This window comes from Lissotriton vulgaris, chromosome 10 (assembly GCF_964263255.1).
Source record: "Lissotriton vulgaris chromosome 10, aLisVul1.2, whole genome shotgun sequence".
Lineage (NCBI taxonomy): Eukaryota > Metazoa > Chordata > Amphibia > Caudata > Salamandridae > Lissotriton > Lissotriton vulgaris.
Window position 1 is genome coordinate 348,285,166 of NC_141698.1, and position 25,254 is coordinate 348,310,419.

The following is a 25,254-nucleotide window of genomic DNA, read 5'->3' on the forward strand; positions in this document are numbered from 1 at the left end:
ATAGCATAGAATTTGTAGCTTCATCTGTTACAAGAGTAATAGACAGATTAGGACTGGATAAACTGCTAGATGTTTATGAGGTTGTTGAGAAACCCGAAGACAAAAAGTGATTTCACTAAGGAATTAACACATTTGAAATATCCTAACCAAAAATACAATTGTGATGTTTGTGGCTTATAATGGGAACCTTTAAAAACTTTAAAAACATATCTCCAATAAACACAAAGGATTCTATGTTTATGTTTATCGATTTATAGAGCGCATTGCAGCCTGAAGGCTTTCCAGCGCTGAGGAGAAGATACAGTTAGCTTGCAGAAGTTGTTATAGGAAGAGCCAAGTTTTAAGTTTTTTCCTAAATGCCAGTTCATCAGTCAGCAAACGCATTTATTTAGGCAAGGAGTTCCAAAGGTTAGGAGCCAGATGTGAGAAGGATCTACCTCCCCACCTGGATCTCTTTAGTCTTGTCCTATTCATGAGTTGATCTGCAGAGGATCTTAGAGATCTACCTGTGACATAGGATGCGACAAGCTTTTTAATTTGGTTGAGGCCTTTGTCATGCATAGCTGTATGGGCAATACAGAGAGACTTAAATTTGATCCTACCTAAAAATCTTATTGCTGGAAAAGGGACAAAGAAGAAAAATTTCATAACATTACATGTCACTATGCTAAGTGCATAGGTAGAAAAAAGACAGAAGCGCTGCAATTCCTATGTAGCTTTTGTGATTTTAGATTTGCAACAAAAATTGGAGTGTCGCAGCATGCAAGACATGCAAGCACAAAGGGATGCTAGTATTTCTGCCCTAGCAAGCAGCAAACCTTCAAAACTATGGTAAAAAACTGAATATTGCTGCTAACTGATTTGGAAAAAGCATATGAAAACAAATGAAATATAAATGTGCTAATGGTTCCGCACCTTGATAGTATAAACAGCAAACAGATTGGAGAGAAAAGACAGGATATAAGAGAAAAAAAATTAAAGCTATAAACATTATGCATCAAGCATCCACTAATATTGAAAGAAACTCTAATGGTGAATCTGAAAAAAGAACGGTGTAAATACTTTATGAACAGATAAAGAGTGCCCAAAATGCCAAACCTTCAATATGAGGATGACAGGTTATCAGAAGTGCAAAGCTATTTCAAAATGTCTGCAACATCACAAAGCTCGTATGAACTTGATGGAGGAAATAATATTTTATATCACAGAAAATACCAGTGATCACCATATAAAACCAGTCAACCAGAATTAAAGTGAAAGACCAAATGAAAATGGGGCTGGACTTGTGAGCACTGTTTAAGGCAAGAACCAATCAATCAAAATAGCTTTATTTTGGCACAGAGCCATAAAAGCAGAATAAAAAAATTGATAAAATAGTACAATAAAACATCTGCAGCGAGACATACAAGAAAAGAGGCTGTCCATTAGTCTAAATACTACTCCACTGAATCCTGGGATAAAATACAGTCTCTTTCTCATATACAAATACTTCACTTAAATAAATAGTAGAACAATTATAAATACACCTTACCACTTAAAGTGACTAGTGCAAAATCGACCATTACTAATTGTCTCTAGCCTATATAATTTAACAAGGATACAGTAGTAAATATAATGATGGTAAAGATCCCCCTAAATCATGCATCACTTGTACATATATACAGTAATGAAAATCTAAAACAATAGACTGGATGATATACAATCTCCGTTCTACCAAATCAGAACGCATCTTTGTCTTAGTCTCCACGTTCCCCACATGAATCTGCTAACACCAAAATACATTAAATGATTATCATCATGTTTGCACATCCTAAAGGCCTCTGTATATTTTCTTACTTCCAGTCTTTGACACAGTGGAATAATTCACCTTTTCCTGTAGGTGCTATAAAGGGGACAAAAAAACTAAACATTTTAACGGTTTCTTTGGAAACGCCACACATTAAGCAATGGGCAACATTAGTTTCCTTAATGTCACGATTCACTCGCTGTGCTCTCGTGCCCACCACCAGGGGGCCGAATTGTCGGTCTTTCCAGTGTTCTAATATGCCTCCAGACACTCCCCTGTATGCATATCCTGACTTCCAGGCATTTGGACATCATTTAGGAATTGACATCCATTCCTAATCAATGCCGGATTTTGTGGAAGCCAGTCTGCTCATGCTGGAAACTCTATTACCTAGAATTCCCTGCTCTCTGTTTCGTCTCCACCCCTGCAGGCCAAGGGTGGGTGGAGGAATTCAGCTCACCTGTGGCTGGCTGCTGCTAGCCTGCTCATACCTGATGCATATGATTACTGTGAGCTCTTTTAAGCACCCAGCTCCCTTCAGGCCAAGGTTGGTCATTGTAGCTCTTTACTGGTGAGACCGATCCTTCTTTCCAGTGCTCCCTGAGCTTTTGCTATCCTTGTTTCCAGTTGTTTCATGAGCTTTAGTTATGCCTTGTTCCTGACCTGCTGCTGTTTTCCTTGTTCCTGAATTAGAACTGCCTGGAGTGCTACCCTGACCCCTGAGCCTTAGTATTCCGTGTACCTGAACTGCAGCAGTTTCCCTACTCCTGAATTAGCACTGCTTGCCGTGCTACTGTGTTTAGTGAGTCCCTGAGCTATAGCTAGTCCTTGTACCTGAATTAGCATTGCCTGTAGTGCTCTTGGTTCCTGAGTTCCAGGGCTATATTTATTCTTTGTTCCTGTTACTGGGCTTCAGCTAATTTCTTGTTCCTGATTTGCACTGCTTGCAGTGTCCTCTTGACTCCTTGTTTCCTGAGCTGTAGCTATGTCCTGTTTCCTTGAATCAGTACTGCCTGCAGTGCTACCTTGACTTCTGAGCTCTAGAAATTTCCCTGTTCCTGAACTAGCATTGCCTGCAGTGCTACCTTGACTCCTGAAGCGTTGGTAATTTCCTGTTCATGAACCAGCGATGCCTACTGTGCTACCTTGACTCTTGAGCCTTAGCTTAATTCTTGTTCCAGCCCCAGCACTGCCTTCCATGCTATTTTGTTTTCTTGATTCCTTAACCTGCACTATTCTAGTATACCCTTGTAGCCTCCCCTTCTGTACATCCTTTTCCAGTCCCTGCCTTTCTTCTTATTTCCTTGGTTCCAGTTCTAGTTTGCTGTCTTTCTATTCTGCTGTTTTGCTTCTTTTACCTTGCATGTTTGTTACCTGCTTTCTGCCAAGCGTGCCCTGTGATGTCCTTCCTTTCCTGTTAAGCACTCCTCCTTGCTAGCTCCTTGTCTATTGCGCTTGTGTTTAGTTCTACCCCCTTGCAGTTACTGCCTTGCGTGTTCCTGTTTGATCACCAGGATTCATGGGCTCAGCTGACTACCTAGGTGTTGTTTCTTGTTCACTGTGAGTATTGTCTTGAAGTTACAATTATAACATCACCATAGGTATAAGCTCCACATACCCTGCCTTTGCATGCATACACTACATGTGGGTATTTGCAGTCAGTATCTGTAACAGCAATTGTGGGTGAGAAACTTACTGAGCTTGAGTCTTACCATGTGAAGCTCCTGAGTGCTTTACCCCACACTCCCCTTTATTGTTAATGTTGTTTCATCTATGTGTCTTGCACATTCGTCCTGGGAGTAGTTATTCTGAATGCTAAATTGCCTTGCGAGTGCCCTTCCTTTCTGAGTCTTACCCATCTTGTTCACTTGTACAGGCTTCCCCTTTGGATCTCTTTTTATCCTCTGACTTCCTGTATGATCCTGGGCAGCGCTGTACTCCTGTGTATGTTTTCTTCCCAGTCCTTGCCCAAGTCCCCGACTGTGTTCCCCACAGAGTCCCGGACAGTCCCTGACACTTAATTTGGGCCCTATTGGCTATGCACAAGCCGATAGGCAAAGATCCATGCAAAAGCTGCAGATATGAATACCTAGTTAGTGGTGGATGTATGATGTCCAGAAAGTTCTCCTTCCTGAAGACATTTTTAACAGAGAGGAAAGTTTCCATCAAAGAGCCTTAGCTCCGGCTAGAGAGCTGCGCAAAATCTTTGATTTTAGGCACATCTTTAGGTGTAGCCCTAACTGCACCATGGGGACTCCACAAACCCTCAAGACTCATTTCCATTAAGGAGGTCTTAATATACCTCATCATGGAATATTTAAGGAACCAAGAATCGGTTATTCACAGGTAAAAAGAGGTCAGCACTAAGATGTGCCCATAATTTGGCTACATAAAGGACCGACCCCAGTGTTTGAGAATTATATATTTCTAGGGTGGGGCCAATTGGTTGGAATTGGGACCTTAATATCATGTCAATTATTTCCCTGCTACCTGTTCCAATTAAGCCTAAGGCCCACAAGGTGAGTGAGCCACCCTATCCACTTTTTCAGGGTTACACTCAGATAATCAAATGTGCTCACACGCTCAAGGGATATGACTGCTAACTTAGGGGCCAATTCCGATCCGGTAAAATCCCCTACGATTCGCCGTTTGGAGCGTCTTTCCCGTACGATTCGTACACTTACAACGCCCGGTACGTACGATGAAGTACAAACCTAACCCAAAGCAAATCTACATACGAATTGTACCAAACACCATACGAACCAAAAATACATCCGATTTATATCCGGGTCACACTCCACGCGCCGTTCATACATAAACAGGCAGCAGTTTCCGGCCCAGCAAGTACGATTCGTCTCGGAGACACTCCGTACGACCCTATTGCTACGGGAGCTGAAAACTACCGTAAAAGCTGAGTGCGGTCCGAACTGCACCCCGGTACGCGACACACACATCATGAACCCCATAGACCGTGTCATCCCAGTCCTGTACGCCTACAACCTGGTGCACAGAAACCGACGACGGCGCAGACTGTGAGTACAACGTACCACAACAACGGAAGTGTACATGTACGGTGCGTCACACGCTCGCTTACATCACCATTGCAATAGTGATACGAGCCGCACACACGCCATTAATGTTGGGGGACAGTACGTCACACGCTCGCGTATATCACCATTGCAATAGTGATACGAGCCGCACACACCCCATTAATGTTGGGGACGGTGCGTCACACGCTCGCGTATATCACCATTGCAATAGTCATACGAGCCGCACACATGCCATTAATGTTGGGGGACAGTGCGTCACACGCTCGCGTATATCACCATTACAATAGTGATACAAGCCGCACACACGCCATTAATGTTGGGGGACGGTGCTTTACACGTTCGCGTGTATATCCACTGCAGTAGTGATACGAGCGGCACACACGCCATTAATGTAGGGGGACGGTGGGTCACACGCTCGCGTATAACACCATTGCAATAGTCATACGAGCCGCACACATGCCATTAATGTTGGGGGACAGTGCGTCACACGCTCGCGTATATCACCATTACAATAGTGATACAAGCCGCACACACGCCATTAATGTTGGGGGACGGTGCTTTACACGCTCCTGTATATATCCACTGCAGTAGTGATACGAGCCGCACACACGCCATTAATGTTGGGGGACGGTGCGTCACACGCTCGCGTATATCACTGTTGCAATAGTGATACGAGCCGCACACACGACATTAAAGTTGGGGTACATTGCGCACATCTGAAGGGATGTGTAGATAGGACTCCCAGCAGTGCCCAGACATAGTAGGGGGATGTGCACAGGACTCCCAGCAGTGCCCAAACATGACATGGATGGCTGGATAGGACTCCCAGCAGTGCCCAGACATAGAAGGGGGTGTGGATATGACTCCCAGTAGTGCCCAGACATAGGAGGAGGGTGTGCGTAGGACTCACAGCAGTGCCCAGACATAGGAGGGGGTGTGCGTAGTACTCCCAGCAGTGCCCAGACATAGGAGGGGGGTGTGGATATGACTCCCAGCAGTGCCCAGACATAGGAGGAGGGTGTGCGTAGGACTCCCAGCTGTGCCCAGACATCACAGGGTTGGGTGGATATGACTCCCAGCAGTGCCCAGTTATAGGAGGGGGGTGTGGATATGACTCCCAGCAGTACCCAGACATAGGAGGGGGGTGTGGATATGACTCCCAGCAGTGCCCAGACATAAGAGGGGGGTGAGGATAAGACTCCCAGCAGTGCTCAGACATAGGAGGGGGGTGTGCATAGGACTCCCAGCAGTGCCCAGACATAGGAGGGGGGTGTGCGTAGGACTCCCAGCAGTGCCCAGACATAGGAGGGGGGTGTGCACAGTACTCCCAGCAGTGCCCAGACATGACAGGGGTGGCTGGATAGGACTCCCAGCAGTGCCCAGACATAGGAGGGGGTGTAGATAGACTCCCAGCAGTGCCCAGACATAGGAGGAGGGTGTGCGTAGGACTCCCAGCAGTGCCCAGACATAGGAGGAGGGTGTGCGTAGGACTCCCAGCAGTGCTCAGACAAAGGAGGAGGGTGTGCGTAGGACTCTCAGCAGGGCCTAGACATGACAGGGGTGGGTGGATATGACTCCCAGCAGTACCCAGACATAGGAGGGGGCTGTGGATATGACTCCCAGAAGTGCCCAGACATAGGAGGGGGTGTGGATATGACTCCCAGCAGTGCCCAGACATAGGAAGGGGTGTGGGTATGACTCCCAGCAGTGCCCAGACATAGGAGGGGGGTGTGGAAATTACTCTCAGCAGTGCCCAGACATAGGAGGAGGGTGTGCGTAGGACTCACAGCAGTGCCCAGACATAAGAGGGGGGTGTGCGTAGGACTCCCAGTAGTGCCCAGAAAAAGGAGGAGGGTGTGTGTAGGACTCCCAGCAGTGCCCAGACATTACAGGGGTGGGTGGAAAAGACTCCAAGCAGTGCCCAGACATAGGAGGGGGGTGTGGAGATGACTCCCAGCAGTGCCCAGACATAGGAGTGGGGTGTGCGTAGGACTCCCAGCAGTGCCCAGACATAGGAGCGGGGTGTGGATATGACTCCCAGCAGTGCCCAGACATAGGAGGGGGGTGTGGATATGAGTCTCAGCAGTGTCCAGACATAGGAGGGGGTGTGCGTAGCACTCCCAGCAGTGCCCAGACATAGGAGGGGGGTGTGGATATGACTCCCAGCAGTGCCCAGACATAGGAGAAGGGTGTGCGTAGGACTCCCAGCAGTGCCCAGACATCACAGGGTTGGGTGGATATGACTCCCAGCAGTGCCCAGACATAGGAGGGGGGTGTGGATATGACTCCCAGCAGTACCCAGACATAGGAGGGGGGTGTTGATATGACTCCCAGCAGTGCCCAGACATAGGAGGGGGTGAGGATAAGACTCCCAGCAGTGCTCAGACATAGGATGGGGGTGTGCATAGGACTCCCAGCAGTGCCCACACATAGGAGGGGGGTGTGCATAGGACTCCCAGCAGTGCCCAGACATAGGAGGGGTGTGTGCACAGCACTCCCAGCAGTGCCCAGACATGACAGGGGTGGCTGGATAGGACTCCCAGCAGTGCCCAGACATAGGAGGGTGTGTGCGTAGGACTCCCAGCAGTGCCCAGTCATAGGAGGAGGGTGTGCGTTGGACTCCCAGCAGTGCCCAGACATGGCAGGGGTGGTTGGATATGACTCCCAGCAGTGCCCAGACATAGGAGGGGGGTGAGCGTAGGACTCCCAGCAGTGCCCAGACATAGGAGGAGGGCGTGCGTAGGACTCCCAGCAGTGCTCAGACAAAGGAGGAGGGTGTGCGTAGGACTCTCAGCAGGGCCCAGACATGACAGGGGTGGGTGGATATGACTCCCAGCAGTACCCAGACATAGGAGGGGGGTGTGGGTATGACTCCCAGAAGTACCCAGACATAGGAGGGGGTGTGGGTATGACTCCCAGCAGTGCCCAGACATAGGAGGGGGGTGTGGAAATTACTCCCAGCAGTGCCCAGACATAGGAGGAGGGTGCGCGTAGGACTCACAGCAGTGCCCAGACATAGGAGGGGGGTGTGCGTAGGACTCCCAGCAGTGCCCAGATATAGGAGGGGGGTGTGCGTAGGACTCCCAGCAGTGCCCAGACATAGGAGGAGGTTGTGCATAGGACTCCCAGGAGTGCCCAGACATGACAGGGGTGGGTGGATTTGACTCCCAGCAGTGCCCAGACATAGGAGGGGGGTGTGCGTAGGACTCCCAGCAGTGCCCAGACATAGGAGGGGTGTGTGGATATAACTCCCGCAGTGCCCAGACATAGGAGGGGGGTTTGTGGATATAACTCCCAGCAGTGCCCAGACATAGGAGGGGGGTGTGCACAGGACTCCCAGCAGTGCCCAGACATAGGAGGGTGTGTGAATATGACTCCCAGCAGTGCCCAGACATAGGAGGTGGGGGTGCATAGGACTCCCAGCAGTGCCCAGTCATAGGAGGGGGGTGTGGATATGACTCCCAGCAGTGCCCAGACATAGGAGGGGGTGTGCATAGGACTCCCAGCAGTGGCCAAACTTAGGAGGGGTGTGTGCACAGGACTCCCAGCAGTGCCCAGACATAGGACGGGGGTGTGGATATGACTCCCAGCAGTGCCCAGACATAGGAGGCAGGTGTGGATATGAGTCCCTGCAGTGCCCAGACATAGGAGGGGGGTATGCACAGGACTCCCAGCAGTGCCCAGACATAGGAGGGGGTGTGGGTATGACTCCCAGCAGTGCCCAGACATAGGAGGGGGGTGTGGATATGACTCTCAGCAGTGTCCAGACATAGTAGGAGGGTGTGCGTAGGACCCACAGCAGTGCCCAGACACGACAGAGGTGGGTTTATATGACTCCCAGCAGTGCCCAGACATAGGAGAGGGGTGTGGATATGACTCCCTGCAGTACCCAGACATAGGAGGGGGTGTGGATATGACTCCCAGCAGTGTCCAGACATAGGAGGGTGGTGTCGATATGACTCCCAGCAGTGCTCAGACATAGGAGGGGGTGTGTGTAGGACTCCCAGCAGTGCCCAGACATTGGAGGGGGGTGTGCACAGGACTCCCAGCAGTGCCCAGACCTGACAGGGGTGGCTGGATAGGACTCCCTGCAGTGCCCAGACATAGGAGGGGGGTGTAGATATGACTCCCAGCAGTGCCCAGACATAGGAGCAGGGTGTGCGTAGGACTCCCAGCAGTGCCCAGACATTGGAGGGGGGTGTGCAAAGGACTCCCAGCAGTGCCCAGACATAGGAGGAGGGTGTGCGTAGGACTCCCAGCAGTGGCCAAACATGGCAGGGGTGGGTGGATATGGCCAGGCATGCCTTGCAGTGGTCATTAAGGTCACAAACATTCCCGGCCCAGAAGGTGGTGTCTGTCATGGTGCCATATAAAGGAAAGTAGTGACGAGGGAAGTGGTAAGTGAGGAGGAAACCTTGTGTAGATGCATAGAGCGGCGCTGTATATAGTGAATGGAAAATCACAGTGCAGCAGCATTTGAAGTGCAGTAAAACAACACGGAATGTGCCAAAACAAACAAAGCGGCCTCAGAGGGAGGCCCAAACCCCAGGAACACCCCCACTCTGCCATCCACAACAACACCCCCAAACAGGCTGAGAATCCACCCACACCCACCCCAGGGACCCACAACTGGGAAGGGGAAAGTCTATGTCCAAGGAGGGAATCATCCAGTGGAGGTATGGCATCACTCAGCATACACCCTTGCCAAATAGGCAGGGTAGCCAAGCCAAGAATCATAGCTGACAGCAGAGGAAAGGACGTCAAAGGTGCAGAGGCACCTTGCTCAGAGCATAGCTGCAATAAGAATAGCCCCGTGGGATAAGGAGATATGAAATGGGCCAAATCAAAACAGATAATCCAACAACGAGAAGACGGACCAGCAGAAAGGATAGTGATTCAGTCCAGTTTAGTCATTATCTCTTAAGTTGCAGTCGGCAGTGGCTTGAGAGTTCCCAGATGAAAATTGATGTAATTGGTCTAGTTTCTTTGCGAAGGCCAGAGCGCCCTTAGGGATCAGGGAAGATGAGCATCTTGGAGCCTTGCCTGACTCTCAATTTGGCAGGATATGCCAAGGAGTATGAGACTTCATGCTTCTGGAGGATGCGTTTCGCAGGAAGGAACTCACCGTGGACAGCCTGCACTGACATGGTGTAGTCAGGGTAAAAGGACAAGGTGTTGCCTTGATGATGTTTCTCGCCTTTCTCCCTTGCCGCTCGAAGAAGTGCGTCGTGGTCCCTGAAATTAAGGATTTTGGTAATGAATGGGTGAACCGGCAGGCCGTGGCTGGGACGAGGACTGAGGGAGCGGTGGGCACGCTCTGCGATGAACAGCAAAGAATGGACCTTGGCAAAGGGTTCACGGATCATTTTTTCAACAAAGTCCTCCATTCGCAAGAAATTGGTGGATTCGGGCCCACCCGTGATGCTCCTCCTTCGTGAACGCGCCTCCAAATCCACGTTTTTGTTCCGTATCAGCTCCAAGATCTTGTCTATTTGAAGAAGCTCATGGCGATCCTGGGTGGTGGCACCTTCACTGTCAGAGACCCTCGATTCGACGTGTAGCAGGCGAGCCTCATGAGAGTCCACATGGGACTTGACCGCGACCAGACGAGAGGACAACTGTTCAAGCTGGGCCACGATACCAGATACATCGAATTTGACTTCCAGCATGATGGACTTGAGGTCATCCTCTAGCGTTGAGGCCATCTCTGTGGGGGCAGTAGGGTCACCCCCATCAGCGACAGTGACATCCTGGTGGGTCTGCCAGTGCTGGTCAAAGGCTATCTTTGGCTGTTTGGGGTCAGTATTCCCCATGGCTGGGCAGAGGCGGGTAGGGGAGATGGCCAAGTGGCAAAAGGAGGTCGCAGCTGGGAGGCAAGCTGGCAGCGCCCCCGGGTTTAGAGGAAACAGCCCAGGTGAGTGAAGAAAGGATCAGGCAAGCAGGGCAAGGGGGCAGAGGTGCAGGTCCTCAGTAGGCAGGTGACAGACAGGCCAGATGTGGGGTGTCGAAGAGAAGCCGCTGTCGGTGCCCCTTATGATGGCATATTACAGCGGGTGCCCAGCAAGTCCAAGGGTCCCAGCAGAGGACATTGAGGAGGGTGGCGCAATAGCGTCTTTGGACTGGCCAGGATGAGTGGAGAGTTTGTGAAGTCATGTGTTGCCCAGTTTAAAGTGGACTCAGAAATGTTTTTCCAGGTGTAGGCGGCTCGGAGGAGTGCGCAACCTCGGGGTGGCAGGAGCGGGGAGACACAGGGCATGGAGCCTCTGGCACGGGGCCAATGCAGCAGGCCAGCGGGTGAGGGCGCTGCAAAGATATCCCAGCAGAGGTGGTGGAAAATGCAGCCCTGTGGTATGGCGTGTACACCCCCAATCCAGCTGCGGTACTCCTGCAGCGACAGCTCTCACCCTAGGTGGCAGGAGTCGAGCAGCAGGCGGGGCCAGGGGGCAGCCTCTGAAGGAGAAGTGTGGTGTGCAGCAGGCCGCCAAGGCAAAATCCATGTAGCTGAGGGGCCCACACAGGATACTGCTGCAGCTGGTGTAGGGCCCCGCGGGAAGGTCGTGGTGCCCACAGGGCACGTCACCTGGTGCAGGGAGGTAGGGAGTCAGCTGCAGCGGAGGAGGGGCAGGAGGCCAAACACCAGGTAGAGTAGCGGCCGCAAATTCAGAAGAGAAGCAGGCAGCCGGGAGACTGGATTCAGTGAGTGGCAGAGCAGCACCAAGCAGCCGTGGCAGAGCACAGCAGGGAGCCGGGGGCCGCACCAGCGGTGAACAGCAAACAGCAGGGGGTCGCGGGGTGCCGCCTCCGTCGTCAGACCCGATAACTGTGGGCCTGGTGCGGCAGACGCCAAAAGCTGGGAAAAAGGTGCCCGTGCTGTGAGAAGGCCTGGGTAGGACGGTGCGGCTCATGTGCCCCCAATCCCCCAGCAGGTTGCCCCCATGGCAGCAGCACTCACCAGCTCTTGCGATCCGGGGTTGGAGACAGTCCTCAGGCCAGCACTCCAGGCACGAGGGGTCATAGTCCAGGAGAAGCAGGTAAGCCGGGCCGCACCAGCTGAGGGGCCCGGTCACAAGGTATAGAGCTGGCTGCAGAACACGTCTCTGCCGCAAGGTAGGGGGCCAGAAGTTACACCAGGTGGTGCCCCAGGGCGAGGTGAGTCCGGCTGGCATGGCACCAGGCGAATGCGATAGGGTATTCTTCAGGATGTTGGCATATGTTAGGCTTAGCCAGCAGAGCCCACTCAAAGTGAAGCCATCTTGCAGCCGTCTAAGCCATGCCCTCTTTAGCAGATATTTCTCATGCTATTTTGGTGTATGCCGTGGGAAAGCATCTGGGCCAGATGGCTTTACCATTGCATTTTATGCTCACTTTGCGAAACTCTTTTTGCCCAATCTTTTGCTTTTATTCTAATCTTTCATGGGCAACGGTTTTTCTAGCGGTACGTTTCAAGAAGCATTGATCTGCTTAATTCCCAAAGAGGATAAGGATCATACTCATTGTAAGAATTATAGACCTATTTCTTTAGTTAACACAGATTATATATCTCTGCAAAGATTCTGGCACTTCGTATTGATCCTATTCTGCCCCATCTTATTGGCTCTGAACAAGCAAGCTTTGTTAAAGGAAGACTTTCATCTGACAATTCTCTGGTCTTCTTTTATGTTTAAGCAAGGCTTCTTCCTGAGATTACCCTATGGCCGCAATTACCCTAGATGCTGAGAAAGCATTCAATAGGATTGGTTGGGAGTTTATGTTCCATGCTCTAAAATGGGCAGGTTTTCCTCATAAACTAATTGCTTTAATTTCCTTATTATATTCAGGTCCCCAGGCTTCAATTTTTGTTAACGGTAAAGCTTCTGATTATTTTCCATTATGTAGGGGGGTATGAAAGGGATGCTCTTTATCTCCATTATTATTTATTATAGCATTAGAACCTTTTTTAAGTAAAATTAAAAGGGACGATCATATCACAGGGTTTCAACTTTGTCCTCATCTGGGTTAAAATGTCAGTTTATGCTGATGATATTCTTTTATATTGTTCTAACCCTGAAACCTCTCTTGCTTCTTTTCTTCAACAGGTAACTTCTTTTTCTGCACTCTCAGGATATTGTTTAAATGCCGATAAATGCGAAATTCTGACTTTGAATATTCTTTTTGAGCAATCTGGATTCTCTTGGCAACCAATTAAAATTAAATATCTAGGCCTGTGGTTTGCACCTTTACTATCTAAAACATTAAAGTTTAATGTTGATTATAATATAAAAAATTAACTGATACTATTAATCGTTGGCAACCCCTTTTCCTATCTTGGTGGGGTTGGTTAAATTCAATTAAGATGATGCTTTCCCCTCTCATATTACATATTATCTCTAGGATTCCTATTCACATTCCTCACTACTATTTTAAGAAAATTGACTCCACTTTGAGCAAATTCCTATGGAATGGTAAATCTTCGCATATAGCCTTGTCTTCTTTAAAGAAGGATAGGCCTAGTGGAGGTCTTAGATTCCCCGATTTTAAAACTTATCATTTCACTTTTTCACTAAAACAAGCCGCTAAGTGGATATCTACGGATCTTCCTTTATACCCTCCTCTGGTTAAAGATGGAAAATCCTCTTATTGCCCCTTTTGAGTTTCAAGAGATCTTAACTTTCACTACTAGCACTGTTTTTTTGCATTCCCCTGTCATTTTTCACTCTAGTAAACTTTTGATCCCCCTTCTATCTTCTTTGTATCCCTCTGCTAGTCAGCTCCATCCCCAATCTATTTGGCATATTAATTCAATACTGATTCGTAATCGTCCTATATACTGGAAAATTTGGCACTCTAGAGGTATAAGTTGGCTATCTCAGCTTTTATCTGATAACAAACCCCTAACTTTCTCTGATCTCAATTCAAAATTTTCTTTGCCATCTTCCTCTAGATTGCAATACAATCTTCTCTATCCTTCTATTATCCAGTTTCTTCATAACCTACCAAGTACTTCTGATTTTCCCATGAATTACAGACACTGAAGGGCACAATAGTAGCCATACCAGTGGGAACTGGGACCACCCGCTAAGGGTGCGGTGGTCCCGTACATCCCATTAGGATGCACCCACCACATCAGAATTCTGATCAAAGACATTACCCGTCTTATCCCCAGGTGCTACTCAGATCGCTGTGAAGATGGCCGTACCCGCCGCTCTTCACCCAGTACCAGGATACCCCTTAGTTTGGACTTTTACAGCCCTGAAGAGTCACGGGCCAAGAGCCCGCTTGATGAAACACGTGTCGGCTGGTTGTTTTTTGGTCTTACATTGATGTCACTCTTCCAGAAAAGAGGAGTTAATACACTACAATTTTGAAAGAAACCTCACATATGGTCTACCTTGTTTCATTTGATTTTTCTTTGCCTTGTACCATTGATGACTCTCTAAACGTATCTAGCAGCACGTGTGCACAGGACCTTTTGTTGTACTTTACTGAGTAGGCCCTGACCACTCTATACAGAGGTTTCTTGGGGTCTCCTCCGACTTGTAGCACCGTCCAACTAGTTTTCTTTACATCTTATACTTACCGCTACCAGCACAGGCGCCAATCTTTCCTGTACACATAGAAACCCCACTCAGAACCCACCACATTGTAATATGGCTGGCGGTGTCTGAAAGACACCGGCAACATATTGAACCCTTTTCCACACGGTCGACATGTTGACCGGGCGGAAAAGCGGCAGACGGTCTTTCCGTCCGCTGCGGACCCCCCAGCCATTGTAATATGGCGGTGGAGTCATTTCTGCAAGGATGGCGGGCGGATCGCCCCCGCCGGGCCGGCGGTGACTACCGCCGTCCTGGCGGGGCGATCTGCCCGCCATCTTAATGGGGCCCATATTCTCAATCCTAGAACATTCCCAGTAAGCATCCAATATTTACAAATCATTACTACTTCCCTCTGAAAGTCCAAAATCAAAAATTAAACTGGCATGGGAAAGAGACTTATCACAAGATTGGCAACTTACTACATGGGATAAAATATGGTCTAAGTTTCACAAAACCTCTCGGGCTGCTAATTGTACACATACCCTCCTTTTCATTTATCATCGAATACTATTTTCTCCAGTGTCCATACCGTCACTCTCTCCAGAAGCATGCACCACTTGATGGTCTTGTCCCTACCCTGCAGCAGACATAAAGCATATGTTGTTTGAATGTCCTTCAATATATCAATTTTGGCAATTAGTCTGGTCCCAAATTAAGACACTTTTTAAGGTTCAGAACCCATTTTCTTTCACAAATACATTGTAAGTACTTTATCTCCCCAATGGCCTCAATCTCTGCTAAGTTTTAAACTTTTAGACCTACTGATAGATATAGCATTCCATTTAATAACTTCAAACTGGAAGCAGCCAATAAAGTAACCTTCAGTTCCTGGTGGAATGCTGTGTGCTTTCATCATCCACTAATAACTAATTATGTCTCTCCTATATCACTAGCAATTAAAAAAAGTTCTTCTATGGTTTCCCTTAGCAAAGTATTTATCTCAAGCTGTCTCTTCTAATGGCACTTCTAAAAATGTATTGAATGATGTATGAAAACCACCTTAAGGTTCTTCCATTGCTTTTCTACTCACAGATAATTAGTTGGTTCTTTATTTCAGAATGTTTATTACCATGCTTTTTATGATCTCCAGTTTTATTGTGAAGCTTGCAATTTTATATAACCCTTACAACTTACATGTATCTGATAATGTTATATAATTCATACATTCTACAAGTTGTTTTCAATTGCTTTATACAATTCTTACCTTCTTTTTGTTTCTTTTTGTTAATCCACTTTTCCTTTACTGTTTTCAATTTTGTACTTGTCTTTAGTATACAGCTAGATAGTTCTATCCTTTTGCGATTTTTACTTTGTTTACTCAACTTTTTGTCAACTAGCACGAATTATATTCATGATATTGCTGGTATTTTTTCTTGTTTTCTTTCCTCAATAAAATCAAATTTAAAACATAAAAAAATGTATTTATGTTAATAAAAATGTCATTTTATATCTAAATTACCAACATGTTTAATTACAATACTACAATATATAACATATATGTTTAAATGTATTTAACATTTTTCCATCATTGTAAAACTATAATAACAAATATTATTAAACATATCATATTTATTTTTATAATTCCATATATTTACAATTTATATACATGTATTATTTTTTTGAAAGTTTACAAGAAATTTCAACATTATAAAAAATCTAAAAATTAAAAGATGTAATAATTAAAAATGTTAATATTTCATATATTAATAATATTAACTAAAATGTATTTGTATTTGTTTAATTTTTTTACAAAGTATAAAATTAAAAAGGTATTAACAAAATATGAAAACTGTTATATTTTTAAAATGTCAACAGTGTATGTAACTAAATAACAAATCTTTAAAAAAATGAACAACTGTTATTAATAATTATATTATTTTCTGAAATGCTTCTAAAAAAATGTCAAAGTACCTTTTTTGATATTACAAAGTTTTCTTAACTGTATTAAAAATTAACCAATGTTAAAAATGATTGTTTACATATGAATGAAATGTAAAAATATACGTATGTACAAAATATTTTGTGTTTAAAATAAATATGATTTTGTATTTATATGTCTTGTTTTATATTATATGATCATATTAAAATAAATATGATTTGTTAATTGCAAAACCATTTACAATGGATAAACATCAATAAACAATGAAATGTCTATTTTTTTGTGTATCATTTTAGGTATGTTGTATTTAATGTTAAAAATTATGCTTTATTTAAATGTACTGTCTCAGATATTATATTCAAGTAAATTAGGGGCTCATTAGTATGGCAGGTGGACCCCTGGGAAATGGGACAGCCCGCTAAGGGTGCGGCGGTCCCGCACATCCCATCAGGATGCGCCCACCACACTGGTGGGCGCATCCTGCATTTCTGACATTGGGGTGCTGAAGGCACCTCCCGCTGCAATGCCAGAAATGCAAGTTGTGCATTTGACAGTACAATGTGACAGGCACTGCACTGTGCCTGCCACGTTACACTGTCAAATGCAGGGGGTACCATAGGTACCCTCCATGTGCACCCCCCACCCCCAAGATTCCCTGGGGGCCTGCTACGGGCCCCCAATGCTGAGAACTGCATGACTTTCCGTGGCATTTGCAAACAAAACAAGTGATGGACCGAATGTGGATCAATGTCACACATTCATCCCAGTCCAAAGATCTGGGCCCAAATCCATCGTTTTTTTGCACTCCACACCACCCTGGGTTAGACAATGGCGATATGCAAATCAGCTCTGACCCTGTGCCCCATGGGAACAGTCCAGTCCGAACTACAAAAGCCATATCCTTCCCAGAACGGAATCAAGCATCCGAGGACCGGACCGGTTTCGAGGTAACACCTCTCATCAGCCCGGCTAGCTTGACTCCAGTGGTGTGGAGTGCCTGGGACCCACGTCTGAGCATCCCCAGCGCACTTAGGGCGGAATTTGCAAACAAAACAAGTGATGGACCGAATGTGGATCAATGTCACACATTCATCCCAGTCCAAAGATCTGGGCCCAAATCCATCGTTTTTTTGCACTCCACACCACCCTGAGTTAGACAATGGCGATATGCAAATCAGCTCTGACCCTGTGCCCCATGGGAACAGTCCAGTCCGAACTACAAAAGCCATGTCCTTCCCAGAACGGAATCAAGCATCCGAGGACCGGACCGGTTTCGAGGTAACACCTCTCATCAGCCCGGCTAGCTTGACTCCAGTGGTGTGGAGTGCCTGGGACCCACGTCTGAGCATCCCCAGCGCACTTAGGGCGGAATTTGCAAACAAAACAAGTGATGGACCGAATGTGGATCAATGTCACACATTCATCCCAGTCCAAAGATCTGGGCCCAAATCCATCGTTTTTTTGCACTCCACACCACCCTGGGTTAGACAATGGCGATATGCAAATAAGCTCTGACCCTGTGCCCCATGGGAACAGTCCAGTCCGAACTACAAAAGCCATGTCCTTCCCAGAACGGAATCAAGCATGCGAGGACCGGACCGGTTTCGAGGTAACACCTCTCATCAGCCCGGCTAGCTTGACTCCAGTGGTGTAGAGTGCCTGGGACCCACGTCTGAGCATCCCCAGCGCACTTAGGGCGGAATTTGCAAACAAAACAAGTGATGGACCGAATGTGGATCAATGTCACACATTCATCCCAGTCCAAAGATCTGGGCCCAAATCCATCGTTTTTTTGCACTCCACACCACCCTGGGTTAGACAATGGCGATATGCAAATCAGCTCTGACCCTGTGCCCCATGGGAACAGTCCAGTCCAAACTACAAAAGCCATGTCCTTCCCAGAACGGAATCAAGCATCCGAGGATCGGACCGGTTTCGAGGTAACACCTCTCATCAGCCCGGCTAGCTTGACTCCAGTGGTGTGGAGTGCCTGGGACCCACTGAAGAAACAAACAAGAGTTACCTGGTCAAATCGCCTACCTAAGTGTTGTGCCATGCCAAAAAAGACCACTAAGCCCACAGGTCCTCACAGTGATAATACTGGGTTAGAAAAGTTCCCATCAGCCCACCCTTATTGGTGGAGTGTCGTCATGTGGGATGTAAACCATGAACCATAGTTTCTCCCAATGCACCTGGAAATGATGCGGAGAAAGGTTCTGGACGGTGTTGATCTGAACCACAGTATTTCAGAGGTAGGACCGATGGAGTCCAGTGCTCGTGCAAAAACAATAGTGAATAAAATTGGCTCCTGAGACAAAAAATATGTTTATTCAGTATTGTCCAGGGTCAAGGATAAAAACAACGCCACATAGTCTAAGATTTAACTATGTCATGGCGTAGTGCGTGGAGGTCGACATGTTTCAGCTGGGAGGACCACTAGTCCAAGCTTTCTTCAGGACTACTAGATGTTACGCATCTGCACTGTGACAAACATAAAGTGTATGAACATTTTGGATTAATCCTACCAGATCTTTGAGCCCAAAGTATTTCCTGGTGTTTATCCAACTGGTCGTGATTTTCCCAACAATCTGTGGGAGCACACCTCACCTCACCCGGCACCCACTCGGGAAAAAGGAGGCCCCGCTCTGTCCGTCGGTACCCCAATGGCCAGCGTCCGAGTGGGAGTGCCTGGGACCCACGTCTGAGCATCCCCAGCGCACTTAGGGCGGAATTTGCAAACAAAACGAGTGATGGACCGAATGTGGATCAATGTCACACATTCATCCCAGTCCAAAGATCTGGGCCCAAATCCATCGTTTTTTTGCACTCCACACCACCCTGGGTTAGACAATGGCGATATGCAAATCAGCTCTGACCCTGTGCCCCATCGGAACAGTCCAGTCCGAACTACAAAAGCCATGTCCTTCCCAGAATGGAATCAAGCATCCGAGGACCGGACCGGTTTCGAGGTAACACCTCTCATCAGCCCGGCTAGCTTGACTCCAGTGGTGTGGAGTGCCTGGGACCCACGTCTGAGCATCCCCAGCGCACTTAGGGCGGAATTTGCAAACAAAACAAGTGATGGACCGAATGTGGATCAATGTCACACATTCATCCCAGTCCAAAGATCTGGGCCCAAATCCATCGTTTTTTTGCACTCCACGCCACCCTGGGTTAGACAATGGCGATATGCAAATCAGCTCTGACCCTGTGCCCCATGGGAACAGTCCAGTCCGAACTACAAAAGCCATGTCCTTCCCAGAACGGAATCAAGCATCCGAGGACCGGACCGGTTTCGAGGTAACACCTCTCATCAGCCCGGCTAGCTTGACTCCAGTGGTGTGGAGTGCCTGTGACCCACGTCTGAGCATCCCCAGCGCACTTAGGGCGGAATTTGCAAACAAAACAAGTGATGAACCGAATGTGGATCAATGTCACACATTCATCCCAGTCCAAAGATCTGGGCCCAAATCCATCGTTTTTTTGCACTCCACACCACCCTGGGTTAGACAATGGCGATATGCAAATCAGCTCTGACCCTGTGCCCCATGGGAACAGTCCAGTCTGAACTACAAAAGCCATGTCCTTCCCAGAACGGAATCAAGCATCCGAGGACCGGACCGGTTTCGAGGTAACACCTCTCATCAGCCCGGCTAGCTTGACTCCAGTGGTGTGGAGTGCCTGGGACCCACGTCTGAGCATCCCCAGCGCACTTAGGGCGGAATTTGCAAACAAAACAAGTGATGGACCGAATGTGGATCAATGTCACACATTCATCCCAGTCCAAAGATCTGGGCCCAAATCCATCGTTTTTTTGCACTCCACACCACCCTGGGTTAGACAATGGCGATATGCAAATCAGCTCTGACCCTGTGCCCCATGGGAACAGTCCAGTCCGAACTACAAAAGCCATGTCCTTCCCAGAACGGAATCAAGCATCCGAGGACCGGACCGGTTTCGAGGTAACACCTCTCATCAGCCCGGCTAGCTTGACTCCAGTGGTGTGGCAGCAACGGCATGTCCCCGCATGTATGCTAATATGGACGACGGTGTCTACCAGACACCGCCACCATATTAACAGCTTTTCAGCCCAGTCGACTCTTGGAATGGGTGGGAAACCGGCGGACAGTCTTTCCGTCCACCGGGGTTCCCCCCGCCATGGTAATGTGGCGGGGGGAAATTTACATGCGGGTGGGGGATTATGTCTGGCAGATCGCTACCGCCATGCGGGTGGTGGCGATCCGCCTGACATACTAATGGGGCCCTTAATATCTAAAGTAATATTTTTTATTTCTAACTATGCCATAATTAAAATACATCAGTACTACAAACTATATAATTGTTTAAGGTTACAAATTAATACATACATATCTAAATTACTATTCCCACGACAGTTATTATTAATTCAGGGTAGGTGCTGGACATTAAACTTAATTAATTTACTATTCCCACTCCAACTCTAGTTAGCATAAAATCAGGGGATGTACTGGACACTATACTTCATTAATTTGCTATTCCCACTCTAGTTATTATTATTTCTCGGTAGGTGCTGGACACTAACCTTAATTAATTTACTATTTCCACTCCAGTTAGTATTACTTCTGGGTAGGTGCTGGAAACTGATCTTAATTAATTTACTAATCCCACTCCAGTTACCATTTAATCTGGGAAGGTGTTAGACACTACACTTAAAATATTTACTATTCCCACTCCGTTAGCATTAAATCAGGGTAAGTGCTGGACACTAAAGTTAATTAATTTACTATTCCCACTCCAGTGGGTACTAATTCAGGGTAGGTGCTGGACAGTAAACTTAATTAAATTTCTATTCCCACTCCAGTCACTATTATTCAAGGTAGGTGCTTGACACTCAACTTGAATAATTTACTATTCCCACTCCAGTAAGAATTCATTCTGGGTAGGTGCTGGACACTATACTTCATTAATGTACTATTCCCACTCCAGTTAGCATTTAATCTGGGTAGCATTTAATCTGGGTAAGTGCTGGACACTTAACTTAATTTTTTTCTATTCCCACTCCAGTTAGCATTAAATTAGTCTAGGTGCTGGACACTAAACTTAAATAATGTACTATTCCCACTCCAGTTAATATTAATTCTGGGTAGGTGCTGGACACTAAACTTAGTTAATTTACTGTTTCCACTCCAGTTAGCATTTAATCTGGGTAGGTGCTGGACACTAAACTTAATTAATGTATTATTCCCACTCCAGTTAGTATTAATTCTGGGTAGGTGCTGGACACTAAACTTAATTAATGTACTATTCCCTACCCAATTAGTATTAAATCTGAGTAGGTGCTGGACACTAAACTTAATTATTTTACTATCCCCACTCCAGTTATCATTTAATAAGGGTAGGTGCTGGACACTAAACCTAATTAATTTACTATTCCCACTCCAGGTAGTATTAATTCAGGGTAGGTGCTGGCCGCTAAACGTAAATATTTTTCTATTCCCACTCCAGTTAGTATTAATTCTGAGTAGGTGCGGGACACTATACTTAATTAATGTACTATTCCCACTACAGTTAGCATTTAAACAGGGTAAGTGCTGGATACTAAACGTAATTAATTTACTATTCCCACTCCAGTTAGTATTAATTCTGGGTAGGTGCTGGACACTAATTTTAAATATTTACTATTCCCACTCCAGTTAGCATTTAATCTGGGTAGGTGCTTGACACTAAACTTAATTAATTTACTAATCCCACTCCAGTTATCATTAAATAAGGGTAGGAGCTGGACACTAAACATAATTAATTTACAATTCCCACTCCAGTTAGTATTAACTCAGTGTCGGTGCTAAACTTAATTAATTATCTATTCCCACTCCAGTTATTATTAATTCCCGTGTAGGTGAGGTACATATGCTTAATTAATTTACTATTCCCACTCCAGTTACCATTTAAACTCTGGTAGGTGCTGGACACTAAACTGAATTAATTTACTATTCCCACTCCAGGTAGCATTTAATGAAGGTAGGTGCTGGAAACTAAACTTCATTTATTTACTATTCCCACTCCAGTTAACATTTAATCTGGGTAGGTGCTGGACACTAAACTTAAATGTATTTATAATTCACACTCCAGTTAGTATTAATTCTGGGCAGGTGCTGGACACTAATCTTAACTAATTTACTAATCAAATCAAATCAAATAAAACTTTATTCGGATAAGGGAACTTATCCATAAAAGTACAAGCAAGACAAATCAATTGTACAGTTTAAAAAAACATTTTTTCCTTTTTTTTTTTAAAAGACAACAAATTCCTACGATTAGTACTAATAAAACTAAGTAAAATAGGAACTAAATTAATACATTAAAAAAAGAAATCTATCCTTAGAACCCAAAGAAGAAAGGATACTAAACACGATATGATTTCTAGAACTTATTACACAATAGTGTAATCAATACTTAAAATGTAAAATTAATCGTCATCTTTTCGGAATTTAATGCATGATTTTAAAAAACAAAGTATAGGGACAATAGAGAACTCTGTGTCCAAACATTGTAGGGCTTGGAGCGCCAGACGACATTGGTGCAATCCCATGTATTTTACTAGTGGTAAAATCCAATTTCTCTGTGGGTGGTCGTAGAGGCTGCAAAAGAACATTACATGGAGAAGCGTTTGTTCTGACTGCCCATCACAAGGACAGGTGGAGAGGTTTGCAGACCAATCATTGGTCTTGGGGAAAGTCACTAAGCGGTGAAAAATACTGAAACGAAACCGGGTCAGCAAGAATTTGTCGTAATATGTTAATATTGTTAGCAGTAAATAAGGCTGAATCCCCCAAGAGCTTTGTACTTCTAAGAGGTGAACGTTTGTCAGCTTAGAAGTCTCTCTTGCCATTCGGAGCTCACGCAGATGGGATAAACATACGTTTTTCAGGGTGGCTCGTGATATGCTCACGATAGTTTCGGGATGGGTAAAATAAGACTCTAAATTTAGATCAGTAAAACATTTTGAAACATAATCCAGCCATGTAATGCTCTTCCATCTTTCTAGGGCGAGGCAGTCGATAATCAGAGAGCGAGTAAGCTTATATTCATCTGTGTGCCATATACGCTGCCAGAGTAGGATCGGTTGGATGGCGATGATGTCGGATATATAGTCCATACCTAGTTCCACGTGGCAGCTGTAGATTGGGGAGCTTTTGGGGACCGCAAAAAGATACCTTAGAAAACAGTTTTCCACCTTTTGAATGCATGCAGTGGCAGTAAAACCCCATATTCCTGCTCCATATAGAGCTACTGAAGAGCATTTAGCGTGGTAAATCTGGAGCAGTTCGCGTGCCGGACGCTAGCCTAGGTTCCGGGCAAACGTTAACAGGGCCGTTACTGTTCTAAGGAATGACAGTTTCCTGGTTTGGATGGCTGGTCGCCAGTTTTGCTTATTATCGATCAGAAATCCCAGGTAGGGGTATGTTTTTGTGCAGTCTAACTTGGTGTTGTTTATATATATACCCTTTGTGTGACTAGTGGCTTTCCCAACATGCATAATGAAGGTTTTCTTATTATTAACCTTTAGATCTAGGCTTTCCATGAATAGGCAATATCTATTGACCTGCAATTGTAGTTGGCAGGGAGTCTGCGCCATTATGACCGCGTCGTCTGCATAGAGCAGAGCTGGAAAAGGACGACTGCCAATCATGGGGCGATCCTGACTGCCCTCTAGCATTGCCACCTCCAGGCCATTAGTGTACAGGTTAAAAAGGAAGGGAGCCAGCACGCAGCCCTGTCTGACTCCCTTCACCACGTCAAAAGACCTGGTCAACTCCCCCCCCTGTACCATAGCGAACTTTGGCTGATGCCCCTGAGTAAAGGTCTTGCATGAAGCTGATTAAAGGGGGGTCTACGCCTATTTTAATGAGGATATTCCACAACTTGCAATGAGACACACAGTCGAACGCTGCAGACAGGTCGACGTATGCCAGATAGAGTTTACCCCTCTTCGCCCCCACATACTTACCCGCTAGTAGGGACAAATTTAGTGCTTGTTCTACCGTCCCCATACCCTCACGAAATCCGTACTGTAGATCTGACAGTATTTGATTTTCGGCTGCCCAGCTACAAAGTTTTTGGAGGACTAACCGCCCTGCAACCTTATCAGTTGCATCTCATAAAGAAATGGGTCGATAACAAGCTGGATCGTTTCGATCAACTTTCCTGAAAATTGGGAGAAGGATTGAGGATTTCCATGAGGTAATTGGGCCTGTTTCATTAACTGCATCAACGACCCTAGTGAGGATAGGGGACCACAAATCCAAATTATGTCTATATATATCAAGAGGAACCCCATCAGGGCCAGGGGCTTTCCCACATTTCGATAACTTTAATGCAGTGACTACCTCCTCGTGGGAGAAGCTGAGGTTGCTACCAACTCGAGGAACCTGTATGGGTGCAGCTGTTCCCCCAAAAATGGCTGAAAAGTGGGTGACCCACGCGCACTCATCCACTGCCACCTCGATTCTCGGGTTCAAATTAGAATTTGTTGAAAAGAGAGTTTTAACTGTACGCCAAAATGTGGCTGAGTCCCTTACAAGGCAGCTTTTGTGCAGTGTCTCCCATAGGGTTTTTTTAATCTCTAGCTTACACCGCTTTAGGGACTGATTATACTCCCTTCTAAGACGGACAATTTCTGATTTATTTCTAATGCTGCGACGGAGTGCTTTCTTCAGAGACGAATAGGCTCTCCGATTGTCAGCATTGAACCAGCCCTTTTTTGGTTTCTTGTTACCCTTGGATTTACTTATTAGTTCGTCATTAATTGTTTTGGTAATGGTCAGGAAACTATCTATAATTTTATCAGGGGGAGAGTCAGCATTGAGGCAAGTTTCTATTTGTGGTAGAGTGCGACTAAGAACTCTACCTGTGAGTGCAACGGGATCCACGGTTTCCCACTTTACGGTGAAACCATTTAATTTACCCATGCTCAGTGTATCTTGG